General features: G+C 44.8%; 1 long non-coding RNA gene across 1 annotated transcript; it reads right to left on the reverse strand.

The window, feature by feature from the left end:
• Positions 1 to 332: 332 nt before the first annotated feature.
• On the reverse strand, positions 333 to 2,996 carry LOC140247450 (uncharacterized). Its single transcript, XR_011902660.1, has 3 exons — positions 2,688 to 2,996; positions 1,011 to 1,213; positions 333 to 794 (listed from the first exon to the last, which is right to left on the reverse strand). It is a non-coding gene; the product is annotated as an uncharacterized lncRNA (long non-coding RNA).
• Between the last annotated feature and the right edge of the window lie 4,771 nt (positions 2,997 to 7,767).

Here is a 7,767-nt window from a genome sequence, read left to right on the forward strand (position 1 = left end):
GGGAGGAAGGGAGGAAGGGAGGAAGGGAGGAAGGGAGGAAGGGAGGGAGGGAGGGAGGGAGGGAGGAAGGAAGGAAGGAAGGAAGGAAGGAAGGAAGGAAGGAAGGAAGGAAGGAAGGAAGGAAGGAAGGAAGGAAGGAAGGAAGGAAGGAAGGAAGGAAGGAAGGAAGGAAGGAAGGAAGGAAGGAAGGAAGGAAGGAAGGAAGGAAGGAAGGAAGGAAGGAAGGAAGGAAGGAAGGAAGGAAGGAAGGAAGGAAGGAAGGAAGGAAGGAAGGAAGGAAGGAAGGAAGGAAGGAAGGAAGTCATCATTTCATGATTTGTTGACATCTGGCAACAACTCTTCCAGCATCTCATTCCTGAGACATGAAATTTCAAGGGCTGACTGATACCAGAGTGGCATCCATGGACTGTGATAAACTACAGAATTGCTCCTCAAGAGCACAACTCTACAATTTCTCAGGTCATCAAACAAGGCTGAAGCCCCTGTGGGTGAAACTGTAATGTCACCAGGACTGTTTTGGATTTGCAGCTGTGCAAACACAGACATTTTTCTCTTCACAATGAATGTTGAAAGCCAAGGTAACACACAATTCTGTGAGGAAATATGAATATATATATATATATATATATGAAGTAGCTAACCATATTTATTCAGGAAAATAGATATTACTAGTTTAAGAAAACAGACAGGCACAAATCAAATGCTGAAGGCAACTTCCAGCAGTCCCACCACATCCTCAGCCATGCACTGGTGGCCTCTCTAGAGCAGACGATTCAAATTTTGTTGCCAAAAACCTGATGAATGAAGAGCTTGATATTAGTCATTTTTCAGAAAGGACAGAACTGCCCTGTGCTGACCATACACGGGTCCACGTCTCTATGTCTGGAATGGAAGTACTTCCTTACATCTTCAATATTTAAGTTTTGTGGAAAACTTTCCACAGTAACCAGAGATTGAGGGACCTGAGGGTTGTGTTTTGAGCCACGATTTAACCACAGTGAAATACTCACAGGGCATATGCATTTGCAGAAGTAATGGTCCGTGAGAAGACATCTGTGTAGATCTCTAAAAGGTGAGGTAAGTCCTCTAGCATCTGAGGCTCTGACACGGAACTGTGCAAAACTGAAGGGAGCAGCCCTGTGGGCAGGAGGGCCACATGCCGATAGCTCCAGAACAAGAGTGAAGGTCACATTTTGCTGTTAGCAAGCACTACCTAGAAAAACAATGCAGTACACCCGCACTCTGAAATTCCTCATTTACTTGCCTGACATAAGTTTTAACAAATTTGTAAACATAAAGAAGTTGAACTAACTGGCTTTAGAGAACACTACAATAACTCCATTGCTTGTAAAATTACTGAACAATGCAACATATTTTTGAGAGAATACTTCAGTTCTCATACCAACATTGGCTCAAGAACAATTCCAAACTGATAAATGCATTTTTCTTCTTTGTGCAGAGCATGCAAACACAATGGATCCCACCTGGGAGCACGGGGCGCTCAGCACATCTCAGCAAGGAAGGCATTTGGGCTGTCTGAAGGCCTTCCTAATTCTAGGATTGCTCCTTCTCGGTCCTGTTCCTGGCATGACGAATGGCTAATGCCATCACCCTCACAGCGCAACCCATAGTGGTGCCCAGGATTCTCCTCACTGGATAGGAGGAAACAGCCCCAATGGGCTGTGAAACTACGGCCCTATTATGCTAAAGTGAAGGTTTTTTCCAAGTAATCTTTACCATCTGTTGTCTTGCACTGATGTTAGCATTAATAATTTATAGGTCTTTTCTTAAGGCTGAGGAAGAAGCAGAATGCTAAGCTCTAACACTGAGGTGGCATCAACTTTTTTTAATGAGATTGATGTTGCTCTGTACTATAGATTCACCCGGGGAATATATGGTGCTGTTCAGCTTTCTGTTGCCTTGCTTTTATAAATCTTTTCCTGAAAACTGTGGTGTGAGGTATTTATTTTAGCTTAGCTCCTCTGCTGCTTCTCGTCTACTAAAATAAGGTATGTGGCCTATCTGGTACATCAGCAAAGTGCACGCAAAGGTCACTGGTGAAGCATAAGCTAACAATATAAGAAGCATTATAGGATGCGGCCGCTGCCAGGCAAGAGGCAGGGCTCTGCTCCTGACATCCCAGCGACAGTCGGGCTGAAGTGGCATAGCTGTGCTACCAGTTTAAGCCGGCAGAATCTCCTTGCTATATTTAACCTTGATTTCCTCAGAGACTAAATATGCAAATCGTGAAATGTGACTCGCAGCAAACACAGCTTCCATAAGAGAGAGCTAAGTTATAGTTCCAAACAATCAAATCAGCCTTTCCTACTTGCAGGGCTTTGCTTTAATCCCTTACTAACGGGATTAATGGCAGGCTTACGGTTCGTGCCATCCGGCTCCTCTGGTACGCACACCAACGGAGCTGCTCTTACAGGGGGACAGGTGGATTAATGGCCTCAGTCACAAAGTGTGGTGATAAGGCACAGAACCAGCCGAAGGGAGGGATTCCTCGGCAAAAAGGGACAGCTGGGAGATCGCTATCACAACAATGCAGCGCCCAAACCCTCAGAGAGAGAGATGCGATGCGTGGGAGACCCTTCTGCTGCTCAATTGAAAAACAAAACAAAACCCCTGAAAGATAAACAAGTACGGCGCAGGAATAAGTCTTTCCATTAATAAATACTTACCAGAGGATAAACAAGTAAAGGAATAAAGAACCTGGGAAGCTCAGAAATGTAGAGGCATTTGCTGAAACACAACTCCTCTTAAGAAATGCAAAGCTCTGACAAACTGTTATACAACCTTTGATTTCTTTTAATAACAGTTGAAGGTCAGATGCCAAAGCTCTTCCTGGAAATCCTAAAAAGACTGGGTGGCTCCCCAAGTTAGCAGGGCTCTGCCGGCGGCACATTGTGCAACGCGGAGCCATTGAGCGCTGCGGATCGCGTTTCCCCCAGCAGCTGACTCAGGCACATTGCTGCGAGAGGGCCGCGCTGGTCCAGCGGCACGTAGGGCGGCCGGGGCCGGGGGTCAGGCAGATCCCCCGCCCGCCGTCGGGTTACCCGAGTTCGCGCCCGGCTATTGACATTCAGCGACGGTGCTTACTCATTACCGGATCAGCAGGGGACCGTCTGGCTCCGGGAGGTTAACCCTTCCCCTGCCCCGCGCTGGGTGCTTTTAAAGCAATAGAAGCTGCCGCTGAACGGTGGAGCGGGAGGCGGCGGCGTATGGCTTGCTTGGAACGGGGAGGGGGCCGAGCGGGTGCCCCCAGGGAGCCGTCGCCCTACGAGGGCAGGTGAAGGGATACGGGCAGCTGACCTCCACCTGACTGGTTATCCGCTCGGCTTTTGCCCCCGTGTCAAGCAAGCAGGGGCAGCGGGTGCTCGCTGTAAAGGAAAGGAAGCATCCCACGGTGCAGCATCCTACCGGTTAGGATGCCCACATGTGAGGCAAGGGCCGCTGCCACCACTGACTGTGAATGTTCACGGGATCACTGCAAGTCCAATAATGGTGTTTGCCGTAATGACTTTGACCCTATTTATCTGAAATCTTCATAATCTTTTTAAGAAAACTTCCAGTGCTTCTGGCTTCCCATTTCAGTGCCCAGAATCCAGAGAAAACATTGGATGAGAGGTAATGGCCTCAAGTTGTGCCAGGGAAGGTTCAGGTTGGACAATAGGAGAAACTCTGTAAGAGTAGTCAGGCAGTGACACAGGCTGCCCAGGGAGGTGGTGGAGTCACCACCCCTGGGGGTGTTCATGAAATGTGTGGATGTGACACTGAAGGATGTGGTTAGAGGGCAATAGTGGTGGTATGTGGACAACTGGATTAGATGATCTTAGTGATGATGATCTCTTCCAGACTTAATGATTCTGATACTATGAAAACTCCAGAAAGGAATGTGGATGGTCAAGGACTGTTGCTACTAGCTCGTGATCATCCTAGGACAGCCCTGTGGTTCAGTGGAAGCGACAGACTGATTTATGGATTCCAGTGTTCGCAGTCCTCTAATACATCACCAGAGCCTGCTAAGTTTATTCCTTTTATTTAGATCTTAAAAATCAAAAATAGTTCTGTAATATGTGATAAAAGCAGACCCCTCTCTTTTTCCATCAAATCAAAGGCCCCTCTCTGAAAAGAGTCTGTATCATTCTGTCACTGCAAAGAACAGATGGTGAATAGCAGGTACACAAAATGTTCGTACTACTCTTTACTTCACCTTCCACTGTAATTATATTGCATGCCAGGCTCCAAATGAAGCGCTGAATTTAGGTATCACAATTTGGAGGAAATTAATTTTGAGAAATTTTACACGTTAGTTCAGTTTCACAGCCTTGTGAGAGTTATTCATATGTATTTCAAAATGTGCCAGGTTCTGGGAGGCACATCAGGAGAGGCAAAGGTCTTATTACGGCTTATAATTACAAATGATTTTTTCAAATAAACAATGAAATGTAAGTAAACAAGCGTGAGAGTTTGCTTGCATCTGGCCTCAATTTGTCTTTATTAGTAATTTCTAATATTGAGAGCAAGGAAGGTATGATTTATAGCTCTTCTCAAAGACAGGCCAGTGTAAATTAGATGGATTGAGCCAGTTCCAAGAATAGAGAGGGAAAAGGCATGATCTTTGAAAGTGGCGAATGAAGTGTATTAGAAGGAGATACAGAAAGACTCTAAGTTCTGCAAATCCTTAGAGGTGAGGGAATAGTCTTGAATTTAATAGGAAAGCCAGTGAAAGAACTTGAAGAATGGGATTTGATCCAAGGGAAATGTAAGATAGAAGTAGTCTTAGGTAAAGAATCAGGAGCAAAAAAAGATTATATGGCTTATTTATAACTAATAAGTACTCTTACATTTGTTTGTTGTAGTTGGTGGAGGAAAAGTTAATGTGTGAATATTAAGATGGAGTGACACTGTAAAAGTTGGATGAGAAGTAGTAAGTCAAAAATAGACAATAAACCTGCACAGTTAACAAGAATTAAGGAAGAGAAGGAACTGAAGTGCTTGAGATTTAGTTTGTTGGCATATGGCTTTCTTTTTCAGTGGGATATTCAGGAAGTTCAGCTGATGAAGTACAGTTCATTAGCAAGGCAAAGTGGAAATGAAGAAGTTAAATTGCTGAGTTTGTGAGAGATAGTGGAAGCTGTGGAAGTGTGTCATAGCATGGGAATGGAGAAAAACAAGAAATGTGAGGTGTTTCTGAAGGTTGGAGAACAGGTGGTTTTCAGGAAGGGAGTGCAGTCACCCTAAAATGGAATGGAGGAAGAGCTCGCTGGTGGATGCTTGTAGTGCTGGAAGCCATTTCAATGGGCTAGTGGGAACAGAATGCAGACTGCATATGGGGAGAAAATTAGCTGAATGGGGCCAGAAGAATTAAGATTTTTTTATTTTTTTAATATTTTTTTCACATGTTTAAGACATATGGAGGGAAAGAAAGGAAGCATATGGAGTGGCACTAGAAAATGGGGCTAGGGTCAAAAGAGATGGTAGGGGAAACAATAACATGTTTCAGAAGCAGAGAAGAGTGGTTGAAGATGTCTCATTGTTTCTTCATGTTCCTCCATCTGCCAATACCCATCTGTTGTTTTTCTGTTGTACACTCAAATGTCAACTCCAGTAACTGTTTAATGTGAAATGGATAATCATGTCTCCCTTCCTCACTCATTTTTGGAAGACTACAGTGGAAAAAAGAGAATTGTATCTTCCACACAGCACTGGAAGGGTGTGGAGAACCCATTTGTTCTCTGTAGCCTAGAGCTTGGTGATTAAAGGATGCTGTTCTGGGAAGCGAGAAAGGTCAGATGTGAATCCATAAACCTGAGAAGGGCCCTGAACTTGTGTTTCCTGAAGCCCATCGAAGTGCTTAAACCACTGCCCCGTTCTATAAAAGGCACTGATATCATCATCAAATCCCAAAGGAAAGGTGTAACAGGAGAATGTACTCTGGGGAGCACATTCACTACCTCACTGCAGCCAAGGACACTCAAGGTGAGGTACTGAAGACACCTGCTCTTGGTGGCTCCCTGCAGTTTCCTCTCTCCTTGGTGCCCTGACTACTTTGAACCAAAGCTTGTGGCATCAAAGTCTGGTACATGGAAACTTGAGGCATCAAAGGCTGGTACATGGAAGCTGTCTGGAGAAGCAGTGTCACTGGTGGCTGCCTGTCCCACACCATGTATGTAGGTCATGTTTTGCATTGTGGAGGTGGCTGCTGAAGATGTGTGCTCATGGTGCAGTCTCTGCAGGCTCCTGCTAGCTGCTGGGGCCTCACTGGTTATGCCAGGAAGGCATGTGGGAGGATGGTGGTGCCTAGCACAATGCAAGCGCAGTCTAAGGAGCTGATCACCTCTCCCACATTTTGTGTGAGCACGGAGGTACCTACACAATACTGGCTTTTGCTCTGAGAGGTGGGTGCTTGCCCACCTTCACAGTCATCTCTCTACCATGGTAAGGTAAAAGTTCTACCCCTGCAACACCACTGGTTGTCAGTGATCTAAAAGGTGAATCCACACCACTACTCATTGCCATCCTGGTCAAACACTGTGACTGTAGCCAGGCTGTTTTGTAGAGCTGTGGCATGGAGATGATCCAGTCCCTCCCAGGTCAGCAGCATCAGTCCATGCCTGATACATCCTCAGCTATGAATCTGCACTTATGATTTTCTCTGTTATGCTTATGATATTAGAATTTGTTTCACTCTAGCCAAGACTCCTACTCTCCGTTCATGCACGAGCCTGTCATACTATACAATTACAGTGGAGTCAGGGCCTGATCTGTACTATAATTATAACTGAGTCAGTTACAACAGACTTGTCTCCTGACCTGGTTCCAAAATAGCACTACATTTTTTAAAGCAAAAGGGATTTTAGGTGTATTCTTCAACCATATTAATGCTTCACACACGTCTGGCATTTAAACCTGGTTAATTTCTGATAAAGCAACACTCTTATTAGCATAAGCAGGAAATGGTCCAAACTCACTGTTCATTAGCATTCACTAAGCCAGCTTCAAGCACCCTCTTTGAATGTCAGATATTTCCCGCTTGCATTCCCTCCCCACTTTGTATGTTTGCTGCTTCCTGGCATCCTTATCAGATGATAATGGATCAGTCTGGAGTGATGATGTCGCATTTAGATACTGAGTGGGACTAGTTTGGCTGGTCTGGGGTAATCAGGCCTTTTAACAGGGAAATGAATTTAAATAGGTCAATGAATCTTACAAGCCTGTGCATCAGGAATTATCAGCACTGCGGAACTTGCAGGCTAGGGGATAAATTCTCTTTCAAGCAAAAGTTCATTGATGCCACTAGAGCAGAGAATAACATTTCACTTACATTTAAACCATGCTTTGCCTTCATGGGTGGTTGGGAATCTTTTCAACTGGAATAAAGGTGTTTTTATTTTTGACGTTGTGTACAAAATAGTATTTGAAATTAGCTTGACAATCTTGTTAAAGCTAAGAAGGTGCTTACCTTATCTCCCTTTTCCTAAATTGCAGCTGTAATACTTAGCTCTCATTGCTCACCCTCTTCACTGTTCACTGCCTTCTCTGCTCTGAGCTGAATGAACCATGGGACATCAGCCACTCCTCATAGGTCTTATCCTCCAGATTCTTCCCCATCTTTGCAGCCCTCCTTTGCTCCACACTCTCTAGTACTTATTTTATGTCCTTTTCTGTACAGTGAAGCCCAAAACTGCACAGTGTATTTGAACTGAGGCTGCACTGGTGGAATCATTACCGAGAACTGGCCCTAAAATGGAACCCTGT

This window comes from Excalfactoria chinensis, chromosome 1, assembly GCF_039878825.1.
Source record: "Excalfactoria chinensis isolate bCotChi1 chromosome 1, bCotChi1.hap2, whole genome shotgun sequence".
Taxonomy (NCBI): Eukaryota; Metazoa; Chordata; class Aves; order Galliformes; family Phasianidae; genus Excalfactoria; species Excalfactoria chinensis.